The sequence below is a fragment of the Osmia lignaria genome, chromosome 8 (assembly GCF_051020975.1).
Source record: "Osmia lignaria lignaria isolate PbOS001 chromosome 8, iyOsmLign1, whole genome shotgun sequence".
NCBI classification, from domain to species: Eukaryota; Metazoa; Arthropoda; class Insecta; order Hymenoptera; family Megachilidae; genus Osmia; species Osmia lignaria.
Window position 1 is genome coordinate 14,426,479 of NC_135039.1, and position 20,038 is coordinate 14,446,516.

Sequence of the window (20,038 nt, forward strand, 5' to 3'; positions counted from 1 at the left end):
TTCTTATTTCTATACTGAAATAAATTCTTCATGCACATTTACGATATGTTGACTGTTACCGCACATCGTTTGTCACAATTCTGTAACTTAACCTCTTATTAAGGTTAGGTCTGAATGGAATTAGATTAAATTGTGGACCGTACAGTTGCGATCAAATCGGGCTTCGACAGAAAAAATAGTGGTATCTCGAGTTCTAGTGATTTCCCCTATAGGTATTCCTGGGGGAAATGATAGTGTGGGGAAGGAGTCCCATATCACTAGGAGTTTAGCCCTACTTCTTGCGTGAAAACGTTTGGGCGGGAAAATTTAAATTGATATTTCTCAGTTATAAACTAAATTTTGTAATATTTAAAAATTACATTATTCTTTTTTCTAAATTACTTTTATTTGAAGAATTTCTACTTCGGAAAATCAAGGCGTATGTACCCGGTATCCCTTCCAGATTCGAGAATGATTTCACTAGGTCGCATGCGCATATCTTCCACGATTAAACGCTTAATGAAACTGTTGGCCCCAAGGCGGCCGGTTTAATGGGTCGAGTCGGACCGATTATTTTCGTCTTTATTATCGAGCTGTGTCGTTCGTTGCTTCTGGCACCATCGGCCATGAGTCTTCCAGCGTTAAAGCAAGCTTTCGCGATCCAAAATGAAAACGAATTCTCCATTGTGATGATTCAGATTTTTACGATCGATTTTGATGATTCCTATTTCGACGTCTGCTTCATGACATCATTGAAAAGTGATTTGTATGTCGTCGACCTGAAATGTGAGCTACGGTCGCTCCACCTACCCGGAGTCTGCTATAATCAGTCACTAAACTCGACAGAATCGGGACATTCAACTTTTTATCAATCTCTGACGATGCCATGTTTTTTGAAAGTCACATTTTAATGTTGTGAAAGTACAGAGATATTTTTAGGCGAATCGAAACAACCGGGCCGCAAGGAAAATGTCAGCCGAAGGGAGGTTGACGTAACTGAAGGTAAGGAACCATGTAATTACCGGGTAAGTATCCGTGCAAGGAACGAGTGTGTTTAAGATTTACGCCTGGCAAATCGCGGCCAGCTACCTTGGCCCGCATTCCACGTCCTCGAACGTATGTACGTTCGATGCTTATCGACGCGTCGCAAATATCGTCCGTGTTAATTAGACCTCGGTTCGAACCTGCCACGTGTTATCAGCTTCATTACGTTCGGAATGCAACCACCTCTGCTCGATCCTATACTGGTCAATTCTTTCACAAGTGCTATGAATAATTAATTTCTCACTTTTTTCTCCCCTTAAACCTTTTGCCCTCATTGAAAATAATTTTATTTTTTTAATCCTTCCTTAGTTAATCAGTTTGGATTTTCAACTGAGGGATTTAAACGTCGTTAAAACAATGTCTTTGATTATCATATCTATAATACTGGGATTTATACAATCCAATCACGATCTTTGTAAAAAGAAGATTATATAATACTTTTAGCATCATGTAAATTTTATTTTATAAAGAAAAAAAATGTAACAATTACTACTAATCCTTTTATTTTAATAATATATATATATACGTTTGCAACAATCAACTACTAATTGCAATTACTGCACACGCATAATCAGTAATAATGACGAATTAATATCGTGCAACATTATCGCAGCACAGAAGCGAGCGATTGGCGAAAGGATTAAGTAAATGGTAACGAGACGAGTTGTACTAATTACTCGGATATGGAACCAGTTTAAGATGGCGTTAGCCGTGCAATCATTGCAACAAGTACGCCTCCCGGTGTAATTAACGAAACGACGTTTAATGTCGACTCGATCGCCCCGATAAAGAGATGTTAAAGGTTGTACTCTGGAAAGGCGGGAGTTTCGAATGCGCCGTGACCTTTGAATGTGCGATCATGGCGAACGTTGTGGTACGCCTCGGTCACGGAACCGAGTAGAAGCGAGGAGGAGCGACGAGAACCGCGAGGGCGGGTATCGATCTTTGACGGTATGCGATACGACTTTTCCAATTGATCGCATTTTCATATTAAATTTACACATAGATCCGAAAATTATATTTTATAAAATATTAAAAAAGATTTAAAATAAAATTATAGCACTTTATCTCTTAATGACTAAAATGAATGTCATTTGCTTGGAAAGATTGAATATCGATCAGAAAAAATGTCGTCAGTGCCTGACATTTTATATTTTTAAATTCAATCAATTACAGATGAAAAAATATTCTGTGAATATCTTTCCTCCCTCCTACAGAAATCACAGATACCAAGAAACCGAGTCGCAATTAAGCGAGGGGATTTCGGGGACGAGGGTTTCATCCCCTGAAGAGCGGAAGTGCTTGAAAAAAAGCTCTCGAAGGTGGGCTTGTTAAGAGACGATCGATAACACGGTCTCTCGATCCACTCGCGCTTTCGCGAGACGAAAGAGAAATAGAGACCGGTTCTTCAATGTTGCTCTTCACGAGGCTCTATGCCAGCAGGTTCCACGGGCACAGGAGCAACAATTCCACGCGTGGTCGCCATGGATCAAAGGCGACCATACTCTTTAATAATGCACGGAGGTGTTCAGATTACACTATTCAACAACTTTCCAAGTTTTCATCAAACTACACCATTGTTCAAAATTTCAAATGTTTTTAAATTTAAATTATTGACCTGACTGAATAATTTTATACTAGCGGCTTGGAATTGTGCAAGAAGGCCCTAGGCGACATTCACAGGGTGTCAAGAATCACATTATCCATAATCGAGCCTGTAATTTCGATAAAACAAAGAAATAAAGGAAAGGCTTAACCACCGAAACAATCGTGTCCACTCGTAGAAACCTGTTCGAGCGTTGCGAGTCTGCGGTGAATTTTCTTCGTTCGTTACAGTGTAACCTGTGGCCGCCATTACGGTGCACGGTGCACCGTAACGCATCGGCTGTAACAGCTTCACGGTGTTCAATGGCGTAATTGCGTTACCGCGCTCACGTTATTAGCATAATATTCTATAAAGAGCTCTGATCGTATCGGAGGCCTAGGCGTTATTAAATCGTGGCTTTAATGGCGATTATTCGACGCCGATAATCAGGGATTGAAATACCTTGGAAATCTTTATAGGAATTAGAAAGAAAGAATTAAAATTCTAACCTAAATTTAGTCCAAAAAATATTAATAAAGCCAACAGAATATCAAAACTGATGTTTATGATGTTATGAAACTTGAAGTTATTAATGGTATAATCGATGAAAGTTCATGTTCTAAGGAACTATGGTTATCAAACGAGCGATCGAAGGAATTTTAAGTTAACGACAGGGTTTCAGGCACGCGGAATAACAATCGCGTGTTCATCGGTTGAAACTTGAACCGACTCGTTCGGAATTAACGATTAGGAAATGAACGCGACGGGGAGTCGCGGAAATTCGAAGTGCTCGGAGGAAGAAGAGGCGATTGTGTTTCAAGGATCACTGTAACGTTGCAAATAAAGGCGAGAGAGGACGGGACAAGATACCAGTCGGCGAAAGGTGGGAGTGGCGAGCAAGGGTCGCGTAAAAGCCAAGGTAAAACGGAGTTAAATTAATCTTAAGCCCACACTCTCGTGTGCTGCGAGAACGCGATGTTTCTCGAGGGACTTCAGTTCGATCCTGGTCATTACGCTCGATCAAGTAGATTTCGAGCTATAGTCATTGGCGTAAGTAGATAGGGACTAGAGGTGGACCTAGCCTCCGTAAAATAGGGACTGGCCTTCTCCACTAAGGATTATTGGAATAAATAAATATTTATGCCAAAATGCAATATGCAATATACAATGCAATACCTTGACATTTTTAATAAAGCTGGAGGACCTGCCTCACTCTAATTTATTAAAAATCTAACCTTTACTAAAGTTTTCTAATAAAACAACTAAAGTAGTTAGTCACTGATGAATCCAACTAATGACCCAACGATTCTGTACGGACATAGACTGGTAAGTAGAAACGAAAAGAAAGATGGCGCTGTCTGTTGGCCAGGGTAAAGTGCATTTTGAATAATAGAGACGGTACGGTCTATTTATGCTCTGGAATCAATAGTCCTCCGTCTATATCGTCGCTAGAATACACTGACAGGGCAGTGTTGGATCGTTCAGTGTCGTTCCTTCGTTGTTCACATGCATTCGTTCTACTTATGAGCGAGTCTCATTGTGTTAGGGGGTGGCGCCACCGTCGTGGATCGCAGATGGGGCATTAGTTACCGCTCTGCAGCACCCTCTTCTTTTTCCCCTCACTTTTTATGCGTTTAGAATGACATTGTCATCGAATCTGAAGATGACTGTTATGTATGGTTTCACTTGCTGTCCTAGGTTGAGGATCATACCATATACCCTCGACCCATGTCTATACCAAACCATGTTTCCGCTCTATAAATTAACCTTACCGATTATTTGTCTATTTAAGTATTCATTTACTTATATATTATAAGAAATTGTGGAAAATAGGGACTAAGGGAGCGGAAACCAACCCAGGACCTTCATGTCCACAGCAGTCTACATTGTTTACTATGTTGCCATCACTCTGCTGTCACTTTAACATTGGGGATTCATCTCATTATTAAGTCTAGACTGTCTAGATGTCCTCGTGTCAGAATATTTTACCTCTGCATGCCTTTCCAATATACCCTATCAACATCCTCTGTTTATTCACTCAGCCTCATCTTCCTTTACTTTCCTCATCCCTTTCCATGATCCTTTATTAATTGTTACCATAAGATATTCCAGTTAACGTTTGAATGCAACAGAAAAATTGCATTCAAGTCTGCTAATAGCTAGACCTAAAGCTCATTTCCCTGAAGACAGCACTTAAGGCATCAGAAAGTCCATCAGGGTTTCCATGTCCCTGTCTCATTTATTCACTTTTTAAGCTTTGGGCTTGTCATAATTTTGAATCCCGTAAACTGGTATAATGATCATCACTTTTATGAAGAACATAGAACTTTAAGTAGATCCAGTGTCTATTTGAACCAGTCAAGTAGCATTAATATGGGCTACGTTAACGATTCAGGCTGTTATTACTCAATAAACACCATTTAGCAAACACTGATATTATTTGCCAGACAAGCGGCTACAAGACCTCTGTAAAGAGCTCGTTATGATTTCTTCCTTTTGCCCGTAGTGGGAACGATCATCTTTAATTACGAAAAGTTACTCAGCAATAAGCGAACGTTCGTGAAAAGGAACCGGTCCAGTCCGCGAAACCAGAATTCGCCAGCGTACGAAAGAGAGAGGACGATTGAAAAGGAAACAGTAAAGGAGGGAGGACGTGTGTTGCTTTCACCGGGCGACGCAATTAGGGACGCGATCCTGGATCGCAATTAAGAGCCCGTCAATTACGAAGGCGTGCACGAAAACCTGTAATCCGTCCCTCGAAGACGTCTACTAAATTCTCTTGGCCTGCATCCGATGCTATCCTCGCCTCTAACGAGAAGTTTTTTCAGCTTCCTCGCTGAAAGACTTATATTCTTAATCAGATTACATGAGACTTCAAACTTGAAAGCCAATAGGATCTTATCGTTCCTTTTTAGATGCTCGACGTTCAAGGAAAATCCCCTCATCATGTCTGATGCCTGTATGTTCTACACGTGTAAAACACTAATTATGGCTGCTGTACGAAGGATAATGAAGGATCCAGAATGAGAAGAAAATAATTCTCTGGTTAGAGTACTTAATAAATCCCTATCTCATATGAGGATAGGTGGATCAGATCAGAAGTCCTACCCAGGATGTCTCTAGCAATTAGGTCAAGCTGTGGGTTTAAAAATGGAACTGGAATGGTTTAGAACCTGAGCTAGAAATTTCAAAATTCACGACGCTTCTTAAATGTGGTTTGTGCCTAAAAGGCATTCTAAGACTACAGAAGGCTGACCAGCAGCCTGGACATGTGACCCTTGGTCCATGTCCATAGACATCTATAACTTTGACTGAATTGTGCTCATCTCAGAAACACATGCAGAGCTATAAACAAGTCCCAATCGCTGCAGCATCCTTCTAAGACCTTCCACCAACCCTTCATCCCCATAGGACGTCCTGTGTCCAACGCGTCCAAGATATCATATAACGAATCTGGACCACCATGAACGCCAGCCAATGTGCGTGTACACGTGCGTTGCGAGGTAAGAGCACCGGATATGGACTAGACTACAGCCAGACGGGCCGGAATGGAAATCAATACAGTCTCAACGCTCGTCGACTTCTCGTCGCTCTCCACCCGCTCATTTTTCCCCAACCTACCTCATTTTACTCCCTGTCTTTCTCATTCCACCATTTTTTTATCATCCGACCGTATCTCTCTCTGGCCTCTTGTCTTTCTTTCTGGTGGTATCATTGGCTGCCCGGGAGAGTAGTTTCCAGGCCTAACGCAGATTACACGCCGCTGGGCACAATGTATCTCTCCAAACCACTCTGCAGGGCTGTACGGGCTTTCAAATCCACGGGAAAGGATGGATTTCTCTGTGCTCGCTGCGCGAACCCGTTGCTCGGCGGTGCGCGTTTTTTAATCGACCGGAAAGGGAATCGATTGTGCCACTGGGTCATTAGAGACTTGGTGACGGACCAACTGAACTTTGAGGGTCGAGGTGAGAATATTTCACTTTTATTTCACAGAAAGTCTAGATGATCAGTGCCTTGGACCTAGACTCAATTGTTCAGCTTTCCCTCCCCATTTTTGTGATTCCTCTTTTTCCTACTCGTTTGATGCAACTTCATGAATGAAAGTGTTTTAAATAAATTATTTTCTGATCCTCGGATCACTGTTTACGGATTTGTACTATTTTTCTTTATCAGAAGAAACGAATAACCCATTCGTTTTGAATCATTCAGGAGCGAAGTCATCCATCTATTCGTGACAAGTAGAGCACGAATTGAAAGAAAGCTGTGTGTGCGCGCGCGACCTCGACTTACTATCCACGTCGGGAACATTTCGCTGTGGAAAACGAGAGTAGTTTCTTACGACACTGATCAGACAGTCATACCTGAACCTTCAAACTATCTCGCTACCTAAAAATCTACTTTCAAAGGTCGCTAACGATTTGAAGACAATGAAATAAATTTTATAACGTTTTTATAGAGTCAAATATTTGCGAAAGAAAAATCGTGATACGACCGAGTGAATCACGATTCCACGAATTCGTCATAAGAAAGTTATGTAAAAGGTGAAGAATGGGGAGATTCGTAGGGGGAAAAAAGAGAAAAAAAAGTAGGTAGAGGTACGAATGGATGAAGCGATTCAAAGGTTTCCGTTGTTAAAACGAGATAACCAACACCAAACATGGTCTTGGCGGCGATTTCAGATGGAGACCGATTCGCAATCCTTTTACGGCTTGGCTTACTCTTTCTGGACGCTTGTGTGAGTTTTATGCGCGTGTTGCGTCCGCACGTAACGAAACTAAACCGTGAAAACCATTAAAATCGTTCTCTTTGTGGAACCTGGACAAATAACGATAAGGCTTCATTCTAAAACTACCTAGATTTTGATAAGAATATTTTTTGGATCGAGTAACATACTGAGAATGTAGTCTATGTAAATATATTAAAAAGGAACCCTAAAACAGAAAGCAGTATGCGGTCCTAAACACCCCTCCTTGACGGTTTAATCTGCACTCGCCCTATACCGTGTCTGCGATGTTCTAAACCTTCCAAAAACGTTGCTCAAAGCTCCGTCCAATCCAGAAGACCTCTAACCCAACGAACCATCCCTACACTAAGACGAGGAACCTACCCTAACCGAACTTAATCGCAGTCACCCCGGAACTTCCCCCGGTTCACCTTGCCCTCCGGCGAGCAAACGAAACGAAGGATCGAGGCCGAGGTCACAGGGGTCCCGGCAAGAATTTGGTGGGGGATGGTGGATCACGAGGGGTGACATGCAGTGGCTGGTCGCTCGGCATGTGGTCGAGAGACACGGTGAACCAGATATTCGAATGGCATCGACGGGTCGAGGCAGCAGGAGCAGGGGGTGACACCAGGGTGTGGAAGGGACTGCGAGAATGGAAGGGTGGGGGGAGGCAACTGGGTATACGAGGTAGTGGGTACAGAGCGGAGATATCCAGGTCACAAAACAAGTGTCGCAACCGGCCACGCTGGCACGTTCCTGCGAATACACTTGCGTCTCGGCGCGCCGATTTCGACTCCTACTGGCTTCCCGCACGGTGCCCGACGGGCGTGCCTGCGAAACGGCTATCGATTCGCAGCAGTGGCTGTGCAGGGTGCTAAACGAACCGTGTCCTTGGTATCACTGAAACGTCGAGATGATGTCTTTGTTTTAGGAAAGTCTGCAACTTTCTATCAAACAGTGTCCACAAGCTTTCGCACCCTCATTTATTGCTTTAGCACTTTGCAGTCACAGAGAGATAAACTTTCACTGAACTGGAAGTCGAAGTCGGATTTTCCACTCATCAAGTGATTCTAATCATTAATTTATCCCAGTTACTCTTCCTAAATGATTCAGACCCAGATGACAGTCACTTACTGAAGAAGGATGAATGTTATATTACACAGAAGGTGTATTCAAGGTTAAATGGGTCCTTCTAGACCCACATACGACTGAATATTTACGGTGTAGAGCCTAGGCTGGTCTGCGGGCTAGTCTAATGCAGCAGGTGTTGGGACGAATGGGTAGGACCGTGCTATTGATACCGCAAACAGGTGGAAAATTCAGGAGGCCATGAGGGCTTGGGTTAACTAGGGTAGATTTTTTGTGCTCCTGGATCATTTGCGAGTTTATAGGGTGAACTGGATATGCTATAACGTCTAAACTAGTCTGATGGCGCAGAAGGGTTTAGGGGATCTAAATGGATTAACGAGACCACTACTAGCATAGCGGACAGGTGTGGAACTTTAGGACCCAAGGACACCTAGGTCAAACGACGTCGTTTTCTTCGTGTTTTAGGGCAATTTGCAGTATCACTAGGGCAGGCATTTATGGGATAGTGTCTAGACTGGTCTGCAGACGAGTCCAATGCTGGACAAGGCTAGGGGTACATTATTGATCTCGTGAACAGGTGGAAAATTCAGGGTCCCCTGACACGTGGATCGACTGAGGTCGTTTTTTTTTCGTGCTCCGGGGCAATTTGCAATTTTATGAGACCCGGTTGCTATGATGCAATGGTGTACCGTGGGGACTAGGTTAGGGATGCACCTAATCGATCTAGAATCCTCTTTCTCAGAGATAACTTAAAATTTCTATCAAATTCACAGAATACTTAAAACTAAGGAACTGAATTGTTGAATACTTTGAATAAAAGTTCCATTCAAGCACGATTATCGTTGCGAATATCGAGGCAAGCAATTGACCGAGGACTTGGCGTGAAATCACGAACAGTCTTCGTGGGACGCTGAAGAAATAATCGAAGCACGCGTGCGAGCAACACTGTCGAGAATTTCAACGAGCTCTCGCTAACTGTAAAACTAAACACTTTTTTCTTCGGTATTGTTCCCTGGACATCGATTCCTGTCGCATTATATACACTAGAACTTGTAGGAAGTGGAAAAGAAATTTCGAAGAAATTCCATCATTGCAGAATTAAATGCTAATTAAAGACAACAGACCCCTTTATATCAACACACCTGTTGTGGATTTTATAATAAATATTCACGAAGATATTTTGCAACTAATTATTCTTGAAATAAGATTCTTTCAAAGATGAGAGGAATAAAAAGTTGTATAAAAAAAAAACGGAAATAAGTCTTGAAGATGAAGGGAACCCCTGACTATAAGCCTCAGAAATTAAATCTTCGTAAAAATTGATTCAGATCATTTTGATATCACGAAGAGTGTCTGAACGTGCAAGGAACGAAGTCAAAGACCAGTAGAAAGACGACAAAGTTCAAAACCGAGGGCTATCAGTAGCCTAGCTGTCCATGGCTTCTTAGAAAGCTCTTAAAATGCGAATAGCGTGGCCGTGAACGACAGAACGATGCTCGTGAAGACGTCGAGCACGGGAAATTCGTCACGTAAATGCCGGACAATGACTCTGTACTGCCAGCGAGCCAAACGACGACTCGTCCAGGTGCCCGTTAGTCCTCCACCGTAGAAAAACAACGAAACACACAGCTAGTATAATGTTTGACGCATCCACTGCCTCGATTCCACGCTTTTTACTTCTACAATTACTTCATAGAGAAGCTCATGTGACTCGTGCACTTGCTCTGAACCACAAGAAATTAATTGTATCGCTTTTTCAACCATTTGGGTGTAAAGTTTCTATCCTCCTCTGTTTTTCTTCAAATCTTCTATCATTTTATGATGTACTCTGCGGTTGGATATTATTAAGAAAATTACCGCTGAAGGATTATGATGAGGTTTGAATGTGTGCTGAACGCTCGAAGGATGACGATTAAATTTGTATTAGAATGTGGATCTTTCTTGCAACACTAATCGTTTGCTATTACTTCTTTTCATCCCATCACCACTTATGTCATAGTTTTTCTTCACTCGTCTTCACAGTATACATAAAGTCCGTGTCTAATCACTTCAGGCGTAAGTTTGGTTAGGTTTGGGTTAATTTTAGGTTAGGTTTTGTTCCCGCCATTTTAGTCGGCCATTACGCGAAGCCTCCATTGGTTACTGTGCCATAGGTCCAAAAAAAAACAATGGCCCACGTCGCGCTCGGGACGTGAATTTCATACACGGTGTCGAATAATCGCGGAACGAAGGGAGAGGAGAGTCGGACGCACCGTCGAGTGAAAGTGAACGGTCGGGACCGGCGTCGAATGTCGAGCACACGATCGTAACGAGAATTCCGTAGGATAATTTACGCCGAACGAAGATCGACGGGAACGATAAACAGCGTATGGTGTGTGTGTATCGCGTGCCCACCTTTCACTGCCGTTCGTGCGACTCTCATTCCGCGTATCGGCCATCACTTTTCTGTCCAGGCCTGCTAATTATCACGCCGAAGATTCCCGCGTACAGATATCCAGGTAAAAGTTCCCTCTCTTTCCTGGATCGCGGATCCGATTCGGCGCGCTAATGAAACGCTCTCTGTCGGGACGCCAAGGAAACACGACTTTAAGGATCTAACCATGAGAAAAATTCCCGCGACACGTGTCGATCGATTGTGCGAAAAAGCACGCTCGATATGTATCGTGGGAGCACGGGGAACTGTTAAGGTTTCGTTCTTTCCATAAACAGACATTCTTCGCCGAGCAACGATACACTGGGTGTCTGAAAGTTTTTACACCTTCGCTGGTGCTTATGTCGGTGATGCTTGAATTTCCATAATTCAATCAATAAAAAATCCATTTATTAACCCCCCTCCTTCATTTTAAGTAAAGATGTACTAACAGTTCAGAAAACATCACTTACCTTGATATATACGTAGAACAGGCCCCGCAATCGCTGAGTAGATTAATCGCAAAGTAGAAGTACTCTAACCGTAGCGCGTGTAAAATTATTTAAGCGTTCACACTCCTCTTGTACAATCTTCCTCCCTTCTTTGTCTCCTCTCCTCTACGTCTCTCTCTCTCTCGATTAGCAGCTTACGTTATTATTATATTCAATATTTAATAATTATTATTCTCTTTGCCCTTAGCTGTTACCGCTATCCTCCTCGTTAATTATTTAGTATCGGTAATTACACTTCTATGATCCATATAAATTATTCTTATAAATATATCTGTGTCTGCAGGTACTTCGCTGTCCTGGTTCGTAGAATCGATTAAAAGGGCTTTAGAGGGTTGGAGGATTGTGGAGGTACCGTTATCAACGACAATTTCCTGATAAGATCCTCTGTCAATCAGGATGACAGTACTGATCTCTCACCGGTATGTGGTGTCCAAACAAGTCTGCAAAACTTACTGCTTTCAATCCATACAAACGACGGTCACGAAGAGCATGTACATGTGGTACGTGTACATATGTGACTTGTCCGTTCGTTGTTGACTGAAGATATACATATATGTGTGTGTATATATATAATTAAAACGTTATACTCTTCTCGTCGTTTCTGTTCATTAAATTTGTTTCCCTTCTCTCTTCTTTCTCACTGCATATATATTATACATATATATAATATATATATAATATATATTATAACGACGTTATTATATATAATATTATTATTATTTTCTTCAGAGGGGCCTAGGCACTATTGCGCTGCGAAAGAGGTTAAGTTTGAAGGTACTTGTACGCACGAGGTATATGTTCTCAAGGTAGAAGTTCTTTTTTTTTTTTATTTTGTTTAAACGTAGACAGCGATCCCGCTGTGGAGAGAATGTTTTATGTATATGTGTATTATTATATCGTGTATGTGTGTATTTGTATTTGTCCGGCAAACTCGCCAATGGGGAAGGGACTACTTTTCAAGGTTCTCCCGCCTTTTTTTTCAACCCCCTTTTTCTCTTCTCTTTCCAAAGAACACGTGTGTGATCCTCTGTCCCCCCTAGAGCTCGCCTCACTCACTCTCTCCTTCTCCGTTGCTTCTTCTCCTTCGTCGTTGTTGTATTTCCTTCTTCTTTTTCTTCTTCTTCTTCTTCGTCTTCGTTCTACTCTTCTGCTTCGTTTTCTTCCGAATGGTGAGCCTTTTACTTGACGATCGATGGCAAGGCCCTCTACGCCACGGTACACGCTCTCACGGAAGGTCAGAAGTCGTTATCACCTCCTCGAGTTTTCCCACTTGCAAGCCACATCGCCCTGGGCCCTGCAGCCGCCCTCCACCCGATGGTAATCAACCTCCACCACCATCTGGAAACAGAAATTTTCGGCTATTTAGCATCGACAGTCTTCTATGGCTCCTATAGTCTTGGTCCTAACATCAGGTCTTAAGGCTGTAGTCTTAGACTGAGGAGTAACCTTAACACTATAGTCCTTTTACGACCAGCAATGGTGCTAAAGCTTCAGTCATAGCTTTTCTGATTCAGAATTAATTAAAACTTTCTTTAGTTCAACATTGAGTCAGTCACGATACTCAGTTCCTGCACTGTCCTAGGTGTCCAGCAAGTGAAAGGCTACTCTTTCAGTTTTCATTTAACGTTAGATGCTGTGCAGCTTCAAATGTCAGGAGTTGCAAAAAAACTGCGACGTCTGACGTTAATTAAAATCGTGTTTCGAAATCGCGATAATTTCGTCGCGTGAACGTGATCAACGGAGCGACGTGCGGTTCTCGGCGAACGTCTCGCAATTTTCAGCGCACGCCTACCTCGCAATTGGAAAGAAAACGAGGCAGGAACGTAATATCATTCGAAATGGAATGCGTTTGCTGGAGGATCGCCGGGCACGCTGCACTTAACGCGCATGCATTTCTGTTAGAAGACGGAAAATTAATTTCCACGGAACTGGAACGCACCGACCGTCTGAGACTGTGAAACGATCCCGAGGAGACTCTGTCGTTTACATCTACCTTGGTTAAATAATAAAATTCTAGTCGAGGCGAGAAAATTTCAACCAGGGACTCGAATGTTTTCCACCGACTCTGAAAGTGAACTGAACCACAAGACGACAATAATAATAACGATAATCGTTGCCCCTTTAGGCCTTAACATTAGAACCGTCCGTACTGTCCATAAATAGAAGGGTAAATACCCTATAAATCACGGTGTTGGCCTCGATCGAGCGGGCAAAAGGGTAGCCGGGCCCCGTTTTCGTGCTCGACGGCCCTGAACGCGTCAGAGGGAAACAGAGAGACGAGCGTGAAACAGGCAAGAAGGGAGGGTTTCACGGTATTTTTAATTTCACCCTCCGATCGTCGGCCGACGCGCGTGTTTCTGCGTGGCCACTCCACGATGGAGACCAGGCAACAAAGAAGCTAACCAGCTCGGCTCTCGTCGAAATTACCCGTACGAATGCACCGTGAAAATCGAGAAGAGGCAACTTGACTACCTAGACCTACCACAACGTGAAGTTCACCTGGCACGCTCTCCATTAGGCATCTGGAAAGAAGATATGTAAATGCCTCAACCTAGCCTTTGGGATCTGTTGAAAGTAGTCTAATACAGAAGTCTCCCCAACCTCCAATTTCACAGCGATTCCAAGGGGACAGATCCGTTCTACAGATAGGTCCAAGAGGAAAGTCTAAGAATGTCCACTGTTTTATGAGGATTTCGCGTATCTTTCAGCCATGAGGTCCCTTGCATTTAGATCGAATCTCTGTGAATCTACGGCGGAGGGTAGAATCCAGATAACCAGCCTCTGGGCTACAAAAGGTCGCGGCAACGAATGTTCCTATAGAGAGGAGATATCCGAATATCGATGACGGTAATTCACACCTGCACTGAGATAAAATAAATGATGAGATTTGATTAAAAATTGGAGGGACTGGGGGGGGGGCTCTGTTTTATCGACCGAGCCGATAAAATCGCAAGGAATGTGGATGTCGCAACGAAGTTAAGATAGACTCTGATTTCCTCAGCATTGTGAATGTTACATTAACTGAAGAACTAGGAAATACTTAACCTGACCTAGAAATTAGCAAAATTACAAAGGGTTGACTGGAAACTCTATAGAGTCATTTCCCATTGTTCATTCGCATTTCATCCTCCAATTAGGCGGAGCATAAGACGCGTTTCCAACGGTACTCAACACGATTGCATCGTATTACGAGGCACACTGGACGAACGTATGCAAATGAAAACGAAAATGGAAAGGCGTCTACGCACTTCCGGACAGATGTTAAGGCTTGCCCGTCCCTCTCCCCTTTCTCGTTGCCCTCCTTCCTGCTTTCTTGCCTTCCTTTCAACGATCTCTTTCCCCCATTGTCCTTCCACTTCTAACTGCGCGACAGGAGAATAGCAATCGCTTCAACAATGTTACTTATGCTTCGTTCGCACTTACTTCAATGGCACACCGTTTTCACAAGTACCCTGCTGAATGAGGACACCCGGATAATTCCTTACTGTAGAATTCTCTATGAATATTAGCTGTGTTGCAAGTCTTTGGTTCGCATTTAAGATGACTATTTGCAACAAAAGGTGACTATATTAGGAGAACCTAGGAAGAACCTAAGCTGGACTCTCCCATCTTCATCTGTAAATCTGTTATTAGTTAGATCCTTGGATCCTTATGTTGTCTCCAAGTCCCACGACTATAACCCCCAAGGAATAAGTCCCAATCACGACTAAAAATAGGGAGAGAAGGTTCTAGAAGAAATCAGAGGCAACAGGACGGTTAGAGGAAACCCGAAACCTCAGCTTTGCAACACTGTTTCGCTACCAGACGAAACACATACCTCACCGCCTAGTGTTGTGACACCCAAGCTGCGAGTTGTGATACGCACCCGAGGCGGAGCGTGAAAAAACAATGAGCACAGCCACAACAGGACGTGCATTCACGCACACGTGAACCAAAGGACAATCGGTGTGGTTGAAGCAGACAAGGTCATTCGTAAGTAGCTCAAGTTCAACTAATAGTATTGTATTACGATACCTACGGCCCTCTTCCTTCTTCACCTTCTCTCTTACACTAACCCCTTACTCCGTTGACCTTTCTCTCTTTCGTCCAGGACGCTTCCTTCGTTCACATGAACGAACAATACCTGCTGATCAACGGCTGATTAATTCATTCGTCTTTCTTTAATCCCCTTGATGGTCGAGTGTTTCAGAAGTTTTGGTTTCAATGGAAGCTCGAAACTTTTGAGCTTAGCTTCGTGTCCCTTCTTCTGAAAGTTTTCTTTCTGGAATTAACCCCTTTGTGGACTGAAGGGACATACATGTACCACCTGATGCTCAAGGGTTTCTAATGGTTATTTTTATGAAAATATGAGCCGATGAAGGTTTTTATCTACTTGCGAGGGTTGCTTGGCTAGCAGTAATGATTCTTTTTTAAAGATGCGGTTATAATACCAGTCTGGTTCCTTGAAATTAATGAAGAATGAGATTCAAACACAGGACCTGCTACTTCCAGGTTATATTTTAATTAAGAATTCTTTCAATACAGAATCGTTTTCCATCAACAGGACTTAATTAGTCGGGAATTCGTCCTCGAATTGAATCTGTCATGGCAGACATTTCTTCAATCTACCTTCCCACGCCGTATCAATGATTCTCAGGTCTGACAGACTTTACTTGAAGTCTCGTTTCCTCGGGGTTATGTAAGCCTCACGGTTTTACCGAGGTTTCCACGCGGACAGACACCCGTTTCTGACAACGTCATCAAGCCAATCGATTTCTTTCGCCTGTCGGAGCGGATATTATTGCAACGCTGTTGTACAGTACATCGGCAACTTTGGAATTAAAAAAAAATACAGTCTCTTGAAAACCTTGAATCATCCACTGTCTACAGCTTCTTCCATCAATCTTCGTAGGATCATTTTGCTAGCCATTTTCTTTTTTTGTGTGTGTGTCTTGCAAATGAAAGTGCATGTCTCGTGAATCCCTGTTAATTGCATAGTGCTTATGGGTCTTTAGAATTTTGTAAGTCTGGTGCATCTTATGAACCTTTCCCATTTTTGTGAATATATGTCCTTGTGGATTTTATGATTTTTAAAGATATTGTTGTCATTTTATTCTTTGTGATTTTTGTGGACACTCAAGAATTTTCCCAATAAAAAGTACTTATCCAAAATTACCTGCGAACATTCTACCGCTAACTACTTTCACGGTTAAAACAGAACTTGGAAAGAACTATAAATGGAACACTTTTCTGTGTAAAAAGACCCATCTATTTTCACCTCTCTTACGACAATCCAAGCAGAACGCAACAGTGTTTTCCTCGCATGAAACACCATTTGGCGAGGACAATGAGAGCGTGCACGATCGCAAGGACGCCAATGACACAGCAGCAAATAACCTTCTCGAAAAAAGGAGGAGAGAAGAAGATAAAAAAATAGTAATTTCTAGACGGCGAACGAGGGAACATAATCGTGCTCAGCCTTGACCATGGCTGATTGTGAATCGCACGAAAGTGAACCTGTTCGCCTGTTCTAGAAAATCGTTTTCATTCGAGAACACAAATGCTAATGAACTTAAAACTGCACGTTTCAAATTCGAAATCAAAAAATAATTCATGAAGGATTTAAAAAAAATAAAATTAATTTCACCCACAAGTTTTTTTTATTGATCAAGAGGAATAGAGGAACAAGATAAACGACACAACACAGCCGGTGCCTACATCGCATATACATACGATTAACGGCACGATCGATAATGTATTCCGCTCGAAAATAAACTAACCTATACCAATAGCGATGTTACCACTTCCGCCGGGTGACCCCTCATCTGTCGATAAATATTTACGCGTCTGCGAAGTCGAGCTGCAGTGTCAAACAGTCATCGAACGATCGACTGATTCAGCAACGAATAATCGTGAAAATTTTGCTGATTAACAATATTACTGTTACCCGATATGTTTCGATTAATCATTCAGCGAGAATAACAACTTTTTATATGCACTCGTAAATTCAAATTTCATATTCGTACGTATACAGTTGTTTATCAAGTTCATAAATAATATTTGTGACCTGTTTTATGTGCTGCATTATGTAACTTTATGCGAAATCGAGTGAATAGTAGGGAACATCCGGTCGCATCGGTTCTCAAATTTCGATCGTGGACAAAATTGAATATTTCTTTTAATAAAACTTATAAATCTTCAAGTTTCTCATTATAGTTATAAATAACTTACTTACATATACGTTTTTAGATGCATTGCACTTATTTATTTACTTAAAACGTGCTGATTTTGTGATCTGTGTTGAAAAATCAATCCGGTCTCATCGGTTCTAGGGTAATCTAACTACAGCTTCTAATAATATCCAATTTTTTTCACTTAATTCACAAATATTTACATCGTATATGTGTTTCTAGATTTTCTCAGTCATCTATGAAGCCTTTTTGTGTTATATAATAAATTAGTTTAGATATGATCAAATTTTAACTTTCGACAGACTTCAATATTTTCTTACTGCACCTATGAATAGTCAGTGTCTTTAGTAATGTTTGTATATTTATTTGAAAAATATATTTGCTTCTTTTTCATGCAAGAAGATCGAGTTCAGTCACATCAGTTTCCCGCTAACCAAACTTCAACTACGCACACATGCAGAATGCATTCTCGGTGCATACATTCTTGCTTCTCGAATACGCAAGTAGCCTTCGTGCGCATGCAACACGTTTCTTCGTTGTAATTATTTGCATCTTCGAGCGGACCGATAAAATCCCCCGAGTCACGTCGATTCTCGGTCGGTCGAGCACCAACCTAACCTCAAATTTCATACCCTATAAAACTATGGCGTCTTAAGCTTCAAATCTTCGAAAGACAACTTTGACCCATAATAAATTAATCATAATAAAATATGGACACATAGGAAGAACTATACATGCGAATGTATACACAGTACATACTAGGTCAAAATGATAGCACATTGGCTATGCGAGGTTCCAGGTTCTTTCTTCGTGTTTGAAAGTTGATTTTTATCGAGTGTCGATAGCCAGTGACCACGAAATTCGACGTACACCTATACCAGTATTTATAAACGATCGAGAGCCGAAGAAACCGCAGAAAGAACGTAATCCAATAACGCTTGAAACTGTCCAAAGAACCCGATGATCCCCGGTGAGGCAAGAACAAAGGAATTCGAAGGATACTCACCGCAAACGCTGATGTTCGCGTCACGTTCGAGACCACGAGACCACTTATCTAGAATGTGCACCGAAAAAACTGCATCGACTGCACGGCTTGGTCGAGCCTAAGTGTTAAGGACACCAACGTGGACTGGCTTTATCGCGTGAACGTGACTTTTTCGCTTTTTTTTTTCCCCCGGAATACGTAAGTTCTTTGAGCATTTTATAACCACTTCGTATTCACATCCTTCGATTAAAAAAAAATATTGCAAATTTTGATCAAAAGTCCCTAAACAGCACTAACATAACCTAGAAAGCACTGCCTAGGGATTTTATGACTTTGAAAGTAAAATTCTAGTGATATGGCAATAGAAGGTTAGGTTCTAAGCAATATCTGGGGATTTTGAAGAATATATATTACTAGAATAAGTTTTCTGAAGTGTTTTTTAATTTGGAACTAAAAAATACTAGATCCAATGAATTTAATTATTTCCAAACGAGTTTTGGAATTGCAGTTCGACTGAGAATTTGCGTAACGATGGTTAATCGAAGCACGCGCCACGAAATTCGAGCACTCATGCGCAAATTGAGCCCAAACACCAGTTGCACTCTCCGTTGCACACGCGTGCAATCGCCACGCAACGAAGCTTCTTTTTCTCGTCCATGCTAATGGGCGTTCCAGTCTGGCCGCAATTGCATTATACGCGCGCGTTATGCAACACAGAGGGCTCTGGCTGACGCCCTCCCCCTTCATCTTCGCTCCCCGCTTTTCAAGGGTGAATCCCTGAGGCACGAACATTGCGTTCTAGGGCGATCAAGTAACTTTCGTACGGCCATCGTTTTACTACGTAGATAATGTATTTTGTAAAAGAGGAGGAAACAAAGTTAACTAAATTTAAATTTTATAACTCGTTATCTAACTTTCATTATTCTGTCTTGTCGGTTCTGAAGTGGCCAAACTTTAACTTCTAAAAATTTAAATTTTTTAATATTTTCTTAATATGTATATGTATTCTTAGTTACTTATTTTTTTCGAATTTAAAAAAAATTTAAATCTTTTAATATTTGAATAAAATTATGGACTCGAATCGAATCTTATTCTTAACGATACCATCTGAGTCTTGAATCAACCACACCGTAGGCCCATTACAACTCGAGAAAAGAAAGGGTCATTAACGATTCGACGAGTCAGGGCACGAAAGTACAGGTTGTTTCGCTCGCGCGAATGCGAAATGGATGACTCGAGACGAACCCTAATGACAAAGAATTTGATCGGCCACATGGGCCACTATCGGGCGTCGAGGTTTTGTTGATCGTTAAATTACTCGGCCCGATTCATCAAGCCAGATTCCACACTCGAAATCCTAAAATCAAGCCCGCTGTTCGACTCGAACAGCGCGCACCGCCCAAGGCGTGAATTATTAATGCGACTTTCGCGTGAGATAAGCAGTGCTAACCTTTACGGCTCGTGACTAGCGTTAGCGTGCATCCAATCACGAGACTGTTTTCAATATCGATTTACACCTGGCCCTGTCGTTCAATGTAAAC

The 20,038-nt window shown here is 42.0% G+C and overlaps 1 protein-coding gene across 7 annotated transcripts in view; it reads right to left on the minus strand.

The window, feature by feature from the left end:
* Ecr (ecdysone receptor) overlaps positions 1-20,038 on the minus strand; it is a 101,351-nt gene that overhangs the window by 71,677 nt on the left and 9,636 nt on the right. For 5 of the 7 annotated variants that reach the window (XM_034329152.2, XM_034329147.2, XM_034329148.2 and 2 more), the window contains exon 2: positions 11,304-12,680. The exons of 1 other annotated variant lie outside the window; for it this stretch is intronic. The gene's annotated coding sequence lies outside the window, so the exon portion shown is untranslated. Of the gene's footprint in view, positions 1-11,303; positions 12,681-18,518; positions 18,842-20,038 lie in introns of those variants that run through there. One more of the 7 variants, XM_034329149.2, reaches the window with a different exon arrangement.